At 40.2% G+C, this 19,723-nt stretch overlaps 1 protein-coding gene across 3 annotated transcripts in view; it reads left to right on the top strand.

Annotated features, from left to right (window-relative positions):
* The window catches only part of RIMS1 (regulating synaptic membrane exocytosis 1), a gene marked incomplete at both ends in the record, with an annotated part of 323,509 nt that overhangs the window by 13,731 nt on the left and 290,055 nt on the right, over nucleotides 1-19,723 (top strand). The window lies entirely within an intron of this gene.

Below are 19,723 nucleotides of genomic sequence, written 5' to 3'. Positions count from 1 at the left end.
CTGATAGTGTGTATGTAAAAAGTGTGTAAATTCCTTTGAGATTAAATGCACAGTACATTTATCTTATGTTTCAGAGCAAAATTAGATATTGATTTTTTAATGAGAAATCTATTCTAAGAATATAGAACCTCACTAGCATATTATTTGTATTTTGTGTTTTTAGATGATTTGATATTGATCGCAGTTTTTAAATTTAAAAGCTCTCACATTTGTAAGCAAAATATCTTCATAATTTATTTTGCAATTATTTTTTTATTTTTTGTAAAACTACATTTAATTAAACCAAAACATCCTCCCTTAAAAGTCTTTTTTCAAATAATTGTAGCACTCACTATAAAATAACTTTCAGCAGGAACTGTTGGGACTGGACTGACCAGTTCAGGGAACCAGCAGTGAATTTACGGGTTTGTTCACCTGCAACATCCCTTTTTCTATTGGGATTGTTTCAGATTCTAAGCTTGTCCTCGTCTGAACAGGTTTAAACAGCCTGTGTGGAAAAGGAGCCGGAGAGTTTTGGTTACTTGGCAGATGAGACAGTGCTCGCTCTGGCTCTCACATCCAACCAAGGTGATCTTATTCTCTCTTGCCTGGTATTTATTCTGCATGTGATCAAAGATTAAAAAAAAAAAACCCAACAACAACCCAAAAACCCCCAAACAAAAAAACCCTAAGGTTTCTTTGAGATAAAGTAAAATTAATTGAAGTTAACAATGTGAGGGAAGAATCTTGAGGAGAAGAGCAGCAATAGTAGTGCTTCCTATTCTGTAGGGGGGTTGTCCTCTTATTTTTTTACAGGGTTTTCAGTTTGGCAATGCTTTCAGCTCTCTCCTTGCAGAATTTATGGTCAAGTATGCTTTTTTGTGTCCACATTTAAGTGTTTGCCATATTTCTCTGAAATCAAGTCCTTGTCAGAGTGATTCATGGTTTCTGTCACCTTCTGTCTGCAACATATTGTGGACGGGATTACCCTTGAAGACCGTCCTGTTGATGTCATACTGTGCCTTTTTACTTTTCCCTCTGCTTCCTATTGCATGTATTGCAGCTTAAACCGGAGCTTTCCTTCCTGGGTACTGTCAGATGAACGGAAGTCACCTGAGACCACAGAAGAAAGTGTTCTTGAAATAGAGAAGACAGGGAACTTTCACATACAGCTTTAATGGAGGGGCCTTAAATTTGAGAGCTGTCCATGAAAGCCAAAGTTTGATGAACTTTGTGCGAGGGCAGCTTGCTCGTGATGTGAAAGTTGCAGAGGTGGAAAGGAACTAATCTTCCTGGCAATTTACTTAATGGTGTAAAATACCAGGTGTTAAATTTTGAAGACAGGCCCTTGCATGGCTGGCATTCATAAATAAACCAAGAAAATCAATAAGTGACTTCAGCAACTGCCACCCTTTTGACTCCCTTGTCAGAGGCCAACAATTGAATGAACAGGAAAATTAAAAGTGTTTTCCCTGAAGGAGAAGGAAAAGTAGCTTTTCCTCCAGGCTGGAGCTGAGGCCACTGAGGGTATGGGAAGGCTTTTTTTTTTTTTTTTGCTCTGTTGCCATAGTTTGTCTGAATGTAGCAGGCTGCAGTATTTAAACTGTGAAGTTGTGCCCTTCATATTCGATATCAAGATGTTTGTCTTTCAGACAGCTGCACCCCAGGGCTGTCAGCCTCCTATTTTTCACTAGCTCCCAAAATAGTTTTTGTTACATTTTGTAAACCTGAAGAATTCTACTACTGTCTGTTCACTAGAAGACAGTTCAAATTATGCCCTGTAATACTGTGTTGCTTCCCACTTGAATTCTAAACCAGTTTAGGGTGTGTGTGACTCTATCTTGTAATATATTTTTCACTAAGGCTTTCAACTATACTTACCTTCCAGATGTTTAAATCATCATGGTTAGACCAATGTATATTACATATAGGTCTTACATATTATATACAATATACCCAGTACATCAGAGTTAAATCTGTAATATTTTAGGAACACATGCAGGATTTTTTTTTTCCTTTTCCTCATTCCAAGCATTGTATATTGATAAAATAAAATCCTGGAGAAAACAAGTTAACCTAAGGAGCCATTCTATACGTGTTAAATTGCATTTCTGTTTCAGGTGGGCTTCCTGCAAAACTGTAAGGAAACTGCAGTGTAGTTCAGTGCAAACTCCATGCTTGGTTCACAAAATATGAGTAAGAGGATGAACTGCAGTTGGTGTTGCTCAGAGATACGAAGCACTGTCCAGTTCTGCCTGTCCTGTCCCTGGGGTTATGGTGGCAGCACAGAAGCCACGCTTGTGACTCCTTTGGGGAAATTTAATTGCTTAAACAGAGGTGTCTGCTACTATTTGAGATCTCCAGTGGTACCCCTCCTTGGCTTCAGGAGGGAGAGAAGGGTGGGAAGCTGGGTGCTGTTTTAAACCAGCAGTGGGTAGCAGGGAGTGAAGGGAACTGGGGAGCCAGTGGTCATTTCTCTAGTTGACTGGCATGGGAATCCCTTGGGCACAGGATGGGTGGGTATTCCCTTGGCTGGAAGCGACCCTTAGACCATCTGGGCTTCATTGCTGGATGCAAGCAGCAATGGCAAAAGCCTCAGCTCAGTCAGTGGGTCTGAATTTGGTTTCAGACCTGTGCAACACCTTGCCACTTTTTCCAGGTCCCTCCTGTGGGATTTTTGAGATTGCTTTCTTTCCTCCAGGGATCTCTCATTTCTCAAAATAATATGGCTATCAAGGTAAAAACATGTAAAAACACACTCCTTCACATAAGAAGCAGCACCTTTTGATTGTGAATTATCGCAGAAATACTGTCAATGAAAATTTACTTTGTTCAATAAAATCCTTATTGTATCTTATTACGTTAATCCTGAGTCTCGGGCTAGCTGAGCTGTTGTAAATGTCCTCACAAGGTAGCCACCAGATTAATGAGAGAAGACTACAAAATGGTTGACATTTTGCATTGCACTAGTAGGGCTGTTCTCTAGAAAAACCATGGTTGCTTCGTTGCTATGTGAGAGAACGCAGGGAAGGAGAAGATGAGAGTGCGGGCTACAGCCTTGTGAGGGACAGTAGCAAAGGGGAAAGTGCGTGGTGAATGAGCAGGCAAGTACCTGAGTCTACAGCAGGAAACTTAAAAGATGCACATCCCTTAAGGCACAAAAAGTTGGACTCAGGGCATGTAAGTGGGTCTGTGGGGATCACACAGAGGAGGAATTTGTGACAGGGGAGAGGTGTGAGGAGAAAGCTGGAATTAGCTGGGGTGGGAGCCTGGAAGTAGGCTGAGAGCGATGCAGCTGCCTATTCGTCTAGTGCAGAACAAGCGTAAAATAGCACTTCTGCACACTGGGAATTGCATAATGAGAAGTGATGGATCCTTTGGTTGCAGACCGGGGACTTGTGTATTTATGTGTCTGTTTCACTTTGGGTTTGAACTGGAGATGGTTAAGCACACAAATCGGGAGGAGGTGAACATTTATTTGCAGTGTGAAAATAAATAAATTAGAAGGCAAGTAGAAAATACAAAGGTTTGGAAATGCTCAGAGCGTGATCCAGCCTCATGACTGTGAAGAGAGGGGTCTGAGTCATTAGGTTCAGACACTTGGGGCTTGGCAGAACTGCTTTCCGGATCTCAGCAGGCTTGGATGGTGCAGCGAGAGCATCCGGAAACACAGGGTAGCTTGACCGAAGAAGGAACTGGACACCTCAGTGGGTTTGAATTCAGTGTTCCCAGAAAATCAGCATTTTATAGTATTACCAAACTACTCTTGTGCTGCATCTAGGCTTCTCATTGGGAGGTAGGTCCATGTAGGAGAACTGGTCCAATTGAACAGGGAGGGTGGTTAGGTTTCTTCCTTGTTTGTAGCAGACTTCGAAACCCAGCTCAGTCACATCTCAGAGTTCCTAAACATGTAATAATGCAATTTTCTTTTTTTTTTCCCAAAACAGTTTGCTGTGTTAACTCAGTCTCAGAATTGTTGAGGCCTTTAAATATTTGGAATTTGCTTTAATCTTATTATTTGTAAGAAGAGTGCTTCCTCCAGTTAGGACAGGGCCCCTGCTGTCATGGAGCTGTATGACAGAGGGTTGTGGAAGGACCCTGCACCAGGAGCTTACCTTCTGAATGGAGTAAGCAGGCAAAAGGGAGATGAGGTATAAAGAACACAAGTATATGAGATGTAAGGCAGCAGTGAATGCTGTGTTAGTCTCAGGGTTTATAGGCAGGATGCCACATCCCCTGCATCTGTCCCACCTTGTCATCTCCAGTTTGACATATTGGAGGTTGTGTGCATGCACATATTAATCTGTGCAGACTTGGTGCCTGAGGGAATGGTGTGTATTTGTGTGGTTTTGTTTTTAATTAAAGGTGGCATCTCTCCTTTTTGGGTGGGTGAAGAATGGAGTGAAAAGGAAATCAGCTGAATTGAACAAGAAAGGAATAAAGGATGTTGAAGTTGGAGGCGAGGATGCAGGTGCAGTTGGAAGATTGGGCAGGTGAGAAGAAAGGAGAACAACTGGGGCAAAGAGGTCACTGTACAGCAGAGACCTTAATCAAGACCACAGAAAGTGCTCGGAACGTGTGAAGGTCCCTGAGTTGCTGAATCAGCAGCTGCTCTTGGCTGGGAAATTTTCCTGGTACTTTTCTGTAGTTTTTCCCACAGTGTGGTGGGTAGGGTTAACTCTTCGATCCCCAGGCAGCGTGTGGAGATCTCCGTGGTATATGCATGTGTCTCTGTGCATATGCATACTATATATAGTAGTATATACATAAGTAGGGAGTCAGTGTTAGAAAACTTTGCCTCAGTACTTAAGTCTCATTGGCTGCATAGTGTCAAGAGGGATGAGCAAACCTGGTGGTAGGCAGTCTTATTTTACTCCATGTGCTCTTTGGTATCAGGACCTTGCTTGGCTCCTTCTAGCCCAGATCCCACCACCAAGAACATCAGGATGGTCCTCTTTTCGTTTTCCTCATTCTGCATTTTTCCATACCAACATGTGTCTGCTAATTTCGATATTTGGAGTTCCAAGAAGTCAGGATATGGGAGTGATGGCTGTGATACATACGTATCTTGGTGGTCATCCATCAGAAAAGCAGGGTGATGAATGATACTATTCTTTTGAAAACATGTTTTTTTTTTTTTTCCCTTTCTTTTAAATTAACATGGAATACCTGAAAGGTACCAACCCTTGATACTGAGTTGTCTTAACCACAGCTATAGACAATACCCAGAGCGTGTGCTGGGATCCGGCTGTTCTGGAAGGGTGACTTTAAGATGGTTTAATGATTTGTTTCCTACATCTTCAGGGCTTTTGGTTGAACTTTGAGGGTAGGGATTTGCCAAAAGTGCTAACTGTGATGCAAGTTTGCTGATTCAGCTGTGTGTTTGCCAGAAATTACAATCAAGAGTGTGAGATTTTTTTTCAAAGGTGCACTGCGCTGCCGTGGTGCTGAGTGTGACTGTAGCTGGAGGACTTCTGGCAGCCTGTAACACATGTCAAAAGCAATTATCAGTCATTGTCATCCAGAAAATGTGTCATTGTTCTGCTAGTGCTACTCTGAGATTCATACTTCTTCATTTCACTTCACTAAACAATCAGTCTGGATGTTAAGTTATTGGACAGAGACTCAAGATACAATTAACCTTTGTGTGCTGCCACTCTTGAGAAGATGGAGTCTGCCTGTACCTTAGGTCTGCATTCATTAAACTGAGATAATGCTTTTCTCTTCCCTGCAGTTGTTCGTCTTCTTTCTTCAGATCATTTCTTGTCTGGGTGACACTCCATTTCTCTGTGTTCGGATAGTCCCAGGCTTTGCTTCCGAGAATGTGGGGTCTCAGCAGAGGTCTCAGGGTGCAGTGCTGCAAGGCAAAGCAATAATAATAAACCCAAATAACTGGCTCTGTTGATGTCGGCAGCTGGGTCTGACTTCATTCTCTGTACCAAAATTGGAACTGTGTTTGGAGTTCTGCTGTAGGGACTGCTGCCTCCTGGGTGGTGTAGCTTCATCCTTTGTTCAAGGTAATAATTTTCTAAGAAGCAGATATGAATACAAATCATTTTGGTAAAGCAAGATATAAATTTACTGTATAGGATACACGGTACAAGGAATTGCTACTTTACAATGGTGGTTTAACACCAAGTTCAACACTGTATGAGAAAGTTTTGTTTGCTGCTTTTAAATTCAGACATTTCATGTAGTTAACTCAGTTAGGTAATGCATCTTCTACATAGGCACACGTTTGTCAGTTACCAAAATGTATTGCTGACAATACCCTAGAATTTTTCCACTTGTTTCTCTGTCCAAAGTTGGCCATGCAGCTCAGTAACATACCCAAATGCTGTTTTAATTCAGAGGCACAGATCATGTGTGGTTTTGATGTGTGTGCTCCGTGCACATTGTGAAGTTATTTGCGACTGCGTACAGATTTGAATCACTTAAAAACCAGCATTTCTTTCTGCGTTGAAACTGTCATGCTTTTGGTGTTTGATGATAGGGATTTTGGTAACTGCATGAACAGGGAGTGTGTTTAACAAAAATCTATTTGCATAAAAATGCACTCCATGAGATGTTCATAGAATCATAGACTCATTTAGGTTGGAAAAGACATTTAAGATCATCAAGTCCAACCATTAACCTAGCACTGCCAAGTCCACCACTAAACCACATACTTAAGTACCACTTCCACACTTTTTTTAAAAACCTCCAGGAATGGTGACTTAACCACTTCCCTGGGCAGCCTGTTCCAGTGCTTCATAACCCCTTTCAGTGAAGAAATTTCCCTAATATCCAATATAAACCTCCCCCAGCACAACTTCAGGCTGTTTCCTCTTGTTGTATAGTTTGTTATTTGGGAGAAGAGACCAAAACCCACCTTGCTGCAACCTCTCTAGACAGGTTGTAGAGAGTGATAAGGTCTCACTCTCCTCAGCCTTCTCTTCTCCAGGTTAAACAGCTGCTCCTCATAAGACTTGTTCTCCAGACCCTTCAGGAACTTCGTTGCCCTTCTCTGGACATGCTTCAGCATCTGAATGGTCTCCTTGTTGTGAGGCCCCTGAGAGGTTGTGGAGTCTCCATCTCTGGAGGCGTTCAAAACCTGCCTGGATGCCTACCTGTGCAACCTGCTGTAGGTGATGCTGCTCTGTCAGGGTTGGACAAGATGATCTCCAGATGTCCCTTCCAACCCCTACTTCTCTGTGGTCCTGTGGTTCTGTTGTTGCGACCCAAGTACAGGATGCGGCACTGAGCTGTGTTAGACCTCATACAATTGGCCTTGGCCCAAGGGTTCAGCCTGTCTGGATCCCTCTGCAGAGCAACACGTCTCCACAACTTGGTGTCATCTCAAATGACAGGTGCACACAATCCCCTTGTCTAGATCATCAATAAAGATATTAAGATGGGAATCAATTAAATGTTCAAACATCACCTGGTTTTATTTCCTTACAAAAGGTGGAGGCAAACAATGACATAATATCAGAGCTGTTAACCCATGTATTGCTCCTTGTTCATCTTTGCATTGTTTAAAGAAGGCTGATTCACACTATGTATTTCTCTAAAGGTAAGGTTTTATTTCTTACATAATTGTGCAAGCTTAGTACTGTGTGCCACAATATTGTATTTCCCTCTAAGTCATATTTGTAATGTCACTCAAGGCCTAATTGTCACGAAAAAGTGGAAATACCTGCTGGTTTTTTGAACGGAAATCCCTCTTGTGCTGGTTGAATGATCATGAATTTGCCTTTGGGGTTCTGCCTTCAGAAAAAACATGTCAGAAAAGCTGTTTTCCATCCTGGTCAAGGTGGCTGTTCTCTAATAAACAGCTGCTAACCACAGTGAAAGAAAGATAAAAAGCCCTGCAGCTAGGAAAATGTACCGAGGACCTTAAAGCACATAGGCAAATAATATTGAAATAGACTTTACATACACCTAGCAGCCCACATTAACAATACATGGTATAGTTCTTCTGAAGTAGGAGTCCTTTATTCCAGCCTCCCTTCTAAAATCTTCTTTCTAAGCACAAGGTTTTAAAAATTTTTAAAATATAATTTAATTTTTAAAACATTAAAATATTGCTGGAGTTTTTACAAATGCTTCATCAGACATTTATATTCAAAAATGTAATCAATATACAGAAATTTGTTGATTTTAATATTTTTTTTTAAGCCAGAGTAGAATCTGAAGGTAACACTAAGAATAGATGTGGCTCTAACTTACAAAAGACATTTAAAAAATCCTATTTACTTCTGTTAATTTTCTCTATTGTTGTAATTCATTGAAAGTTTGAAACAAAGGCCACACTTCTACATGAGACATTTAATATGAAAATCTTTTCTGTCTGCTTATAAAGGAAAACTGAAATAGTTCTTCAAAGGGATCTTGTGATTTTTTTGTAATATTCTTCTTCTGTGGGCCTTGCTACTTAATGTAAAGCTATACTTAAATCATATTCTTGCTAATTTAGAATTCAAACTATATTAGAGTGAAAATTTTCGCTACTTTCTAGACCTTATTTGGCCCAAAATTAGACATCATAAACCTTGCTTTAGTGTATAATAAAGTGGTGATTCCAGGATACAATTTTCTTTTAATGCCATTCCTCTGTGCCCCAAAGAACAGGATGCTACTGGAGAATGTATGGCTGAGAGGCCAGAGGTCCTAATATTTAATATGCTTTTGGAAGTTTAACAGGTGGTTCCTGCAAAAATTCTTACCTCTCTCTTAGTTAGCAGCGATCTTAATATACCCTGTGCATGTTCTGTGCATGCCAAGGGATTTTCTTCATTTATTTTCCCATTTACCTGACTGGGGGTGAGGAGGGAGGGAAGGCTGCTGATTAGCAATTTTTACCTTAAATTGCACTCTGCTGAGAATATGTGTGTGAGTGTATACACACAAATATATATATATGTGCATGATGTTTTGACAATACAGGCAGCTTGTGACAAACTGTCTCATTCTACAGGTTAAAAAACTTGAGTTCTTCAGCGCTCCTGTTACATTCCCTGTAACTGTGTCAGCTTTTGGAAACTGTTATTTGGCAGTGTCCAGAGAAATTAATGCACAGGAGGATGGAAAAAAATGCATGAAAGAGTAATAGAAGCATTTCTTAGGTGAAATATTTCAGCTGTGAGAAAGATACCAGTTTATGACTTGGGTAATGGACTTTTACAGGAGCCAGTGAGTTCTCATTGCCTATAGTCCTTCATTATTGCCTCCAGTGTCGATTTATGCTGCTCATACTTTCCTTTTCCCTCTTGTTTTATTCTGCAGTGAAAATGAAGCATTGGGTATATGTTGATGTGTTGGTGGCTTAGTAAGTGCAAAAATTTCAGCAGAAATATAATACCCGGAACACTAGATAGTACTGGAAATTTATTTCATTTTATTTATTTCTTTTAAAGCATAGTGTGGTGATAGAGCAGAACCTTATGATTGTAATTATTGATCTCTCAGTCTCGAATGGTATATGGTGGTGTATGTGTAAGTGTGTTTGGAGGTGCAAGTTTGTCTTTTAAAATACAATTTGTAGCAGCTAGCACGTGGGATTTCCTGCAGTGAGTAAGATAGCATAGGTGGGTGTTTTGGTGTATTGGAAATTTGTACTAGGAGCAGGAAAATTGGATTTTGTAATCTCCTAGTCACTTGTTCCGTTACTGTTTGCATACATTTTTACAAGTGGAAAAGGCTGAGATAGGATGATGTGGTTATGGAAATGGGAATACTTTGGGACTTTTAATAGATCCTGTCCAGATTTCTTTTCTTCTTACACTGGGCTATTTTAAATCTAAGATTTATATAAAAATGCAGAATCTTAAGAAGTGCGAGATGGAGTCTTCTCAAAGTCCTTTACAATTTGCTGTTTGATCAGGATTTCCCTGCTTTCTAATTCAGCACCAAATTTTCCTTTAGGCAGACATACATCATATGCATAGGAGTGTCCAATTTCTTTAAGTCCAGAAGGCACAGCAAGGAGGGAACGTGCTGCTGTTTTCAAGTGCACATGTTTTGAAGTGGAAGCTTGCTTCAGTAATCTATCTTGGTAATACATGACTGAGGGAAGAGGGATGGGTAAAATTTTGCCTATTGTTTAAATGTCTTATAAAGCATTTGTCTGAGTGTATATGTGCGTATATATAAAATACACATGTATATTATTTTATAGCTAGAAGTATTGTGTTCTTAGTGGTTTCTGGCAGAGAGATATGACATGCCGTGCTCCGGCTTCCCATCTGTTGTCTAACCTCATCTTCCATTCCATGTCCACTCTGTGCTCTCATTCTTCCCCATTCACTTCCAACTTCATCTTCTCTCTTCTCCAAGACCTCAAAACATCTCAGGTCCTGTCAATTTCTGCTTTTGTTCATATAGTCCCAGCTCCTCTAAAGGAACAGTCTATTAGAGGCGAAGACCATTGTTTTCCTCCATTCCTTACTTCACACCCCACCTTTGGCCGAGGCACAGATCTGCTCATGTAACACCATGCACATTTGAATAGCATGACTCTTTCTGTTTTAACTGCATGCAGCTGAAAGAGCTGTGCATTTATAGTCCCCCAAAAAAGCTCCTTTCTAAAGATGCTAAAAAGTATTAAGTGAAACAGATATGGAATTTGTAGACCAATCTTTAACAAAGATAACAACCAAAAAGCTTAGAAATAGTTTTGAAAAGTCATGTCGCGGTGGCATGAGGTTTTTTGGATCAGATTTTTATGTTTGGCCAAGCTGTACTCAGAACAGGACCCAGAATGCTTTTTTTTTTGTTTGTTTTCCTGGAGAACATACCTCAGAGTAACCTATGGCTGCTAACAGACCGAGTAACTGCTTCACTGCTGGGGAATTGACGACGACTGCATTTTCTCTCAGTCACTTTGTATTGCTTGCTGTGGTGGAGAGGTTGCGTATAGCTGAATATTACCATTCTCCGGGACTGCCTGAGCTTTTTAAAATCTGCCTTTGCAACTTTGAAGTTGGACTGTTTTTTCTTAATTCCTGAATTTTACACAAAATGAATAATGAATAACGTGTTTTTTAATAATTTAGTTGAATTAATCCCAACAATATCTGTTTGACAGAAGAAAATTGAGAGGGAAGTAGATGAAGGGTGCCTCAGTACACAGTTCTAGAAATAATCTTGTGTATTTATGTAGATCTTACAGACAATGATTGATTGGACATGACCTGGGAAGGAAAGATGTCCTTGAAGTCTCCCAGGTACACGGTCCCAGGCAAGGTCATCAGAAGTGACTGCATTTAATTCCCAGACATACCTCCCAAGGAATATAGTTAAAATAAAGTGAATTATGTCGTTCAAAATGCCAATTGCATTGAAAACACTTAATAACATGTTGTGGCAAACTCCTATGCTATTGCTTTAGCAGCCAGGATACGTGTTGGAGGTCTGGGGAGAATTATACACCTAGACAAATATCTGCAGATGTGCATATAAGCTAAACAGAAGTTGCAAAGATAACAAAATCAGAAATCTGTTTTGAAGGGCGTGGTTTTTTATCTTCACAGCTAAACCTTTTCTTTTTCCCTTTTTCCTTTCTTTTTTTAGTTTATACCGAACGCTGTGTCTTATGTTATGGCAGAATGGGAACCCTTGGTGAAAATTGTCTGTGTAGGGTATATGGCTTCTCTGAAGCTAGTAAGTCTATATAACATAATCCAGGAGTGAAGCACAGACTGGGATCCACCTGGCTGGAGGGCAGCTCTGTGAGAAGGGATCTAGGGGTCCTAGTGGACAGCAAGCTCAGTATAAGTGAAAGGTGAGCTGCAGTGGCAAAGAAGGCCAACAGGATGCGGGGCTGCATCAACAAGGGCATCACCAGCAGAGATGAAGAAGTCACTATCCCGCTTAGTGCTTGTCAGGCCACACCTGGAATACTGTGTTCAGTTTTGGTCGCCACTAAACAAAAAAAAAAAGTAGATGGGTTGGAGAGGGTTCAAAGAAGGGCCACCAGGATGATCAAAGGACTGGGAAGCCCGCCATATAAAGAAAAGACTAAGAGAATTCAGTGTTGGGCCCCTCACAAGAAGAACATTGAGGTGCTGGAGCATGTCCAGAGAAGGGCAATGAAGTTCCTGAAGGGTCTGGAGAACAAGTCTTATGAGGAGCAGCTGGAAGAGCTGGGACTGTTTAGCCTGGAGAAGAGAAGGCTGAGGAGAGTGAGACCTTATCACTCTCTACAACCTGTCTAGAGAGGTTGCAGCAAGGTGGGTTTTGGTGTCTTCACCCAAATAACAAACTGTAGAACAAGAGGAAACAGCCTGAAGTTGTGCTGGGGGAGGTTTGTATTGGATATTAGGGAAATTTCTTCACTGAAAGGGGTTATGAAGCACTGGAACAGGCTGTCCAGGGAAGTGGTTAAGTCACCATTCCTGGAGGTTTTTAAAAAAGTGTAGAAGAGCTGAAGGGTTAAGATTATTATCCTTCCAGTGCAGTTAATGTATATGAAGATCCTCGAGTCTTCCACTTTAATGAAAAATGGTGGAGACTGAAATGGCTCAAGAGCTCTTGGGACTTAGTGTTGTTGAAGGAAAGAAATTTTAATAAGACCTTGCATTAATAAGAGGTGATATTTGTTTAGGCTTGCTTTAAAGGAGTTTCTGTTGGATTTTATTTATTAACTGTATTTTCTTTCTCTGGAAAATCTAGTCCTGAATAAACAGTGGAAGTTTACCTTGTAATGTATCACTACAGATATGACAAGTGTGGTGTCCTTAGTGTGATATTCTCTATAGACACTCATGGTGAAATCCTTGCCACACTTAAATAAATAGGCACTGACTTTGATGCAGATGTGGTGTTTCTGAAAGACAGCTGAAAAGCTGAATGTATTGAATCCCTCTGCTGCTGGTGGTATGGTAATATGGGCAAAACCCATTTGCTTTAGCTTTGATGCAGCTATCATCGTGTGGAGCTGTAGCTGAGAGCTGTAAAGCACAGAGACTACTGTGCTGTACAAACACATAGGTGTGACTATCCATTCTTATCTTCACTTCTTCCAGAACTTCATCTAGTCAGACCCCTGTGAAATCAGGAAATGTGTGTTGGTGCCTGAAAGAAGCTGAATGCTTCTGAAAGCTTGCCCTACTGTGTTACATAGTCCATGAGGACTGCAAGGAGTAAGACACTCTCTGGTCAGTGCCACTGCGCGTGTGTGGATTACTGGATTTTGGGATATAGCCCCAAAGTATATATATATATATATAAAAATCTGGTGATAATGTGACCAAAAATGCATTTAACCGGAGGATTCTCCCTCATTTTCCTCTCTGGAAAAAAAGTCAAACCACAACCAAAGTCAAAGAAAAAAACCCCAGAACTATTCTGTGTATTTAAAAATATTCATTGGATTAGAGAGTGGATTTTACCCAGTCAGTAAGATGGGAAGGCAATTGGTAATTTCAAATACACTGAGCTAGTAAGTAGTTCAGTATTTTTATATAAGCTGCATCAGCTGTGAGAGAGAATATATCCAAATACCCTGGCTCCTCATGGCAAAGAATTTTTCATGAAGAATGGAAATTTGAATCCTAAAAAAGGCTTTTGAAACAACATAACTCATCACAGGTGAGGCTCTTGATGACTCCTTACTGGCAGTTTATGCAGTTTTTCTGTGGTATGTTAACATTAGTTTTATATGATGTGTGTTTATGTGTATGTATTTATGTGAGTATACTCTGGTTTATTTTTCTAAACCAGTTCAGCAATGTGCATGACATTAGGACATCGGATGAGATTTTTGTGATCCATAGAACAGAATTTGCATTGAAAAGTGTAGGTAATTAGTAAAGCTTTATGTCAACATTGTACCTGTGTGCTTCCGGGCTACTTCAAACATTCCAGTCAAGCCAACAGACAAGGTATGGACAGTCAGAATTAGAGATTTGTCCTCAACTGCCATCACCCAGTCTTCTGCAGTGCCATGCCCTGAGGATTTCACCTCTTACCAAGGGAGCTGTGTGTTGGAAATGAAATACCAGTAGTGAAAGGTGTGCAAAATTAAATCCTCTGCCCACAGTTCCCTGCCTTCATCCCTTGGAGGAATAATACTTCTTTTCATGGGACTATGGCTTTTAAATTTCTGAAGCTCCATCTGTTATATAGTGGTGGAGACTGCTGTTTAGATTCCCTGGTGGGCATGCCATCCTGGCACATGTGCTTTGTCTTTCTTATTTAATTATTTTCTTAATTTTGAACTATATCTGCTTACAGTATTCCATGGGAGGGAAGGGACGAATTTCTTTTCAGGAAAGGAGAAGGGGTACAGTATTTCGAAGATGTGTGTTTGTGGATGAGAGAAGCATGATGTGTGGTGTATCTGCCCTTTCCATAAGAGCTGGCTGAAGTGCAGCTATCTGCAAAGAGTGTGATCTCTGCTTTTCCTGTCAAGTGCTGGAAGACCTAAGGAAGTAGGAGACGTGATGGGACTGCTTTGCTTGTATGCTTTAGGTCCAGTGTGCCTCCAAGTGGGTCATCCAGCTGTGATGAACCTGTGCCTGAAGGTCTGGTCTTTCCAGACTTTCAGACTTGTGAATGCAGCCTTGGACTGGACCTCAAAAGGCCTCTCAGACACTTTCAGTGAAAGTGAGGTAGATACAAATTTGAGCAAAGTCAGGAGTCATCCTTAAAAGATTTTGGCCTCTGAATGCTTTGAGATTCTTGGATGAAGGATGCTATGGAAGTGAGAATTATTGTAACCAGGGATCAAATAATGGTTTCTTCACATGCAGTTTTGTTAATTCCTTTATTTTGTGCGAGTTAAATTGCTCTGTGTGCCTTCAAGCAATCTTAATGTAGTGCAGTAATGACTTGGAGTGATAGAACTAATCAGCTCTATCCACCACTTCTCATCCCCCAGGTTAGGAATGATGAGCCTGTAGGTACCTTTTCCCTATCCCTCCTTGCACCACAACTCCCCAAGAATATGGACCCCCAAAGCTGAATCACTATGCATGTGTTCGCACATCCAAAGGCCACAGCTCAGGTCGAGGTAGGAGAGTGTAGGGTGTGGTGTGGTCTTTGGGGTTTGTTTGTTGGGGTTTTTTTAATTCATGCAGGAAGGAGAGAATCATAGCAAATTTTTTAATCATTTAATGAGAAAGACAGCAAGCACCAGATGTTTTTGTTTGGGTTATGGCTTGAGTGACATTAACTCATAATAGTAAAACTTGGAATGGATCTGGAAAAGTTGAATGACCTGACCTTTCCAAGAAAAGATCTTGAAAACTTAAGAATTACATCCATGTAAGCTATTTTGCTCCCAAACATAACTTGTTTTATCCACTAGCATTAATATGTACATATATACCAGTCTCCCCACTCTGCTGCATGCATGCATTCACACAGATAAGCCTGTCTTTCATACTTCTGTTTAAAATTTTTATATAGTCATTTGGGTATGTTAGAGTTTCTCATCTCAGTGAGACGAGCAACAGATTTATTTCAAGCCATCCTAAGTTGTTTTTTTTTTTTTTTTTTTTTAATCTGAGAATCTTCTTTTCATGTCTTCTTGGCATAGAAGAAAATTAAATTCATCCTGGCAAATTCCATCACTGCTTACTCAAAGTTTAGGGGCTAGAAATTTCTGTAATTTAACCCCTAGTATACTTAACAATGTAAGAATAAAGATGTATGAAATACAAGGATGGAAAGGCTAAACAGCTGTTTCTGAAGAAAAGAAAATGAAACCAGCAAAATTTGCAAAAAAATTTACTGTGTGCATCCAAGTCAAAATTGCAGATTTCCTGTCTATGTCTTATATTTCTTCAATGATGTGTCATCCAATTTATAAAAGGAAAAAAAATGGGGTGAGACTTTTGAAAATTTAATTGAATTAGTTAATGAGATTTTAGAAAATTGAAAGTTCTAATTTTGGTCTCAAATTTTAAGTATGTCCTAGCTGGTATGAAGTGTCTGTGTGTATATATATATATATAAATATGTAAATCTCCTATATGTTTATTCTACAGGATCTTAAAGGTCTTTTCCAACCTAAATGATTCAATTATTCTATGTAACCTATCCTGTGTCTACATTAGACCTGTCCTGTACAGTGATTACTACACATAAGCCAGTGTAAATTTAATTTCTTTTACTTGTTACACACTTTTCTGAGTGTTTTTTTTGGTTATCTACTTTTGCATTTGTTAAAGAGAGACAGGAACATGAGATGAACATATGCTTTAATGAGGGACAGCAGCCTTCACCCCTAACAAAGATCTGCTGGTAAGTATGTTTGGCAGCAGACAAGGTGTTTGGAGGCTTTCACAGCAACTGAGTTGGATGTTTGTATTTGCTGGTATATTCTCTCCTTGTCCCTCTGAGCTCTGTCAGTGGCTCAGGTCACTGGGAATAGTGGAAACACCAAAGCTGATGTGCTGGGTTCTGATGTGCCCTCACCAGTGCAGCCTACTGGAGGATGAGGCATTCTGATCATGGTGGCAATTTGACAATCTCTGAATGTTATTTTTTGACAAATATTATAAGTGTTATAGAAATATTTTCATGCAATATTAACATTATTGTAACACCAGTATAGAAGCATAAATTACCAGATGAGTCAGAATTATGGCCCTTTTCCTGCTGTGTGTGGGCAGACCCCTGCATCTGTGCTCATTACAGGTTTGGGACCTAAATGCATTAGATGCGTACTGGCAGAAAATGAGTCTGCAAAGTATTTTAATCGAAGGAATACATTGCTGGTGTCTGTGAAGAAAGAAAATCCTCTAAAGGTGGAAATTTCTTTGTGCTTCACTTTTAAAAGACACGTATGTTAACATGGAAATGTCTCTGCAAATTCTTGTAAGATTAATGAAGTAACTGAATAAAAAAAAAAAAAAGGAGCTCAAATTCATGTCTTGAAAGAAAAGAGAAGTTGTTCTGTCTTCAGGAGATTCCAGAAAGGATTTGTGTAAGTGTACCGTAGTGGTAGCCCGGTACTTCTGTAAAGCATATTTATAGGTAATGGACTAATATCTAATACATTATTGTAATATTATTAACTCTTTGTGACAGTGGTTCTCCTGAAGTCATTAACTGTAATTTCATTGTCTGCCTTTTCTCAAGGGAACACTGAAAATGCTGATAGGGATCTCTCCTTTCATCTGATACCTTTCCACAAACAGAAGTTTGCAGGTTATTCAGGAAGACATCCCATTGCTTTGGATCCTACGATTTGTCTCTTTTCTTTTAGTACTTCAAAGATTCCTGTGTACAGCACTGCTTCATTTAGGTTTTCTGCCTCTGTGCAAGTAGTATGTTCAGTGGCCATCATCTGAGTTGACTTTGCACGCTGGAGTGAAAAACAATGGTACATGTTTCAGAAAAGTAACTAGCTGTGCTTTTGCTCAGAAAAGTGGAAATTACAAGGGAAAAGTATTGAAGTCAGAATAGGCAAATGAGGAGTAGGAATGACATTAAATTTCTTGTATCTGAAAGTGCTCAAGTGGACCCTGTCTCTGTCTTCTAGATTAGAAATTTCCCCACTGCAAATAAAATTCTGGTGATTCTCAACTTCCACTGAATTACCTCATGGTCTTTTTTCTCCTCACACAATCACCCTGTGCTACTCTGCCCATCTCTGGGGCTCTTGGGTTAAGGGAAGAGTGGTTCATCTTCCTCCTTTGATGCCGCCTCCTGGGAAGATTAAAAATCCCACGCAGTGGGATTCCAGAACCACTGAAAATTCAACTTTACCAATCCTGAGGGTCACCTGAACACTATATTTTTTAAATTAATATTCAAAGCAGTTTCAGGGACCCCTGCTTCTTCCTTTGTTTTTATTAATCAATTTAGGAAAATTCAGTTATCTGTGATTGGTTGTGAGAATACAAATCAACCCCCTTTTCAGGTTGCTTGAATTTAGTTTGTCCTCTGAGATGGCCAGACCTTGTGACATACTGCTTTCTTTCCCTTGAACCAGTTTTCATCTAGTCAATTGAATTATAGTTTCATCTAACTCATTACCTCCCTGAAAGTCTGATATTCATTGTGAGCTTTTTCTTGGCTTTGTAATAACTTTCAACCTGAGGAACAGAAAGAAGTAGTGCTTGGAAAATATTTTGATAGTCTTACAAGTCAAGGTATGTTGTCAGATCTCTCTAGCGACCACACACAATCTAAGAGCAACATATATAATTAGCTTGGCACAGGTGAGGGGAGGGATAGGGAAAGTGTCTCCTTTACCTCCCTTCTTCAGCTTTGAAATCTCATGGTTTTGCATGATATGCTTGGGAAATTACAGACTGTGAGTGGGATTCATATGGCAAAATGTAGACGTCTACATCTGAGTTAGTCACCCAAGGCTCCCTGTGTGGGGAATGGAGAGATGAAACAGGACAGATGAATCACACCCTTGAAGAACCTTTTTTTCGTTTTTTTTTTACCTTTATGGTAAGATGAAATGACTCATAGCCTGAAAGTGCCCATTTGGCTAGTAAAGGAGGCTGGAGTAACAACTGTGATGCAGTGGCTGCATTCTGCACCCTGAAAACGGGATGTGATGGCTGCATTCTGCTCGTCAATAACTAGACGTGTGCCTGCTTGTGTGCTTGCATGTAACTCATTTCTTTGTTGTAGTGTGCAAGTATTGAGTTTCTAGAAAAAAAGAAGTGTTTTTCCACATTGAAATTCCTTGAAAAACCAAAGACAGCTGTTGGTTTCCATGTGTGGTAACTTAGAAATCAAGAAATGTGTAATCTGGGTTAGCACCTTTCTCCTGTATGTGTGTTTCTCAATATGTGTCAGCAAAGTAAAACAAATCCCTAATATGCACCATGTAAATTTAGTAGCTGAGAGGTAGCTTAAATGATGCTGCTGTTTGTTTAGCCATCTTTGGAAACTGTATGTCCTCTGCACTTAGGGAGATGAGCATGTGTTTTCCAGATAGTGTGGGGTGCTGCAAGCTCTTCATGGTACATCAGAGGTAGCCTCTTCCCTCTGTGTGTAAACCACATGTCTCTGTCAAATTCTGTGTTGCTCAAATCAGCCTGAGGACTCTGCAGTCAGTGAATACATGAAGACCTTGCATCACTGCTTGCAGAAGAGGGATGTCTGCCCATGTTTGCTTCTTCAGTACATTGTCAGCAAAGGGCAGATGAGGCATGAGCCAAGGTGGTCTTGTAGGAGCAAGACGTGTCCACAATAGTGCTGGTGCCACTTAATGTCTGTATGGGGTCCCCTGAGCTGAAACACCAGTGAGATGAGATACATGCCATCTTCCCACAAAAAGGTGAACAGAAATTCTATTTAAGGGACAAATTCTATTCAAGTGAATAAAAGTAGCCCTGAGACTTAGCATTTCCAGTTTCCTTTCACCTTGTGTTTTGTATGTGAACTGGTATTTATGATGCGTTGAAGGAAATTAAACTAGGGAACCTCTGTTTGAGCTTAAAAAGGAGAAATGAAATTGTTTAGCTTACGTCTGTAGTTAGAGTATGTCCACAAAGATGGCTTTTGGTGGCAGACACTGAGCTTTTGCAGCCGTAACTCTAGGCACATAGACTGAGGAACATGGTCCAGCAAGTAGATTTCAGCTCACCAGTTTCCTAGGTAATTAGTGTACACAGATGTCTTAAGAGGGGTAATATGATGTGAGGGTCACAGCTCCTGCTGCTCTGGAGAAAGAGCTGCAAACTAGAACCTACTCAAGATTCAGACCTTCAAGATGTATTCCAGGTAACTGTGTAAATCACAGCTGATTTTTATGCATGAATGAAGCCATGGTGTATCAAAAGCCATG

The sequence above is a fragment of the Gallinula chloropus genome (assembly GCF_964237585.1).
Source record: "Gallinula chloropus genome assembly, chromosome: 3".
Classification (NCBI taxonomy): Eukaryota; Metazoa; Chordata; class Aves; order Gruiformes; family Rallidae; genus Gallinula; species Gallinula chloropus.
This window is presented reverse-complemented; position numbering and strand designations above follow the sequence as displayed.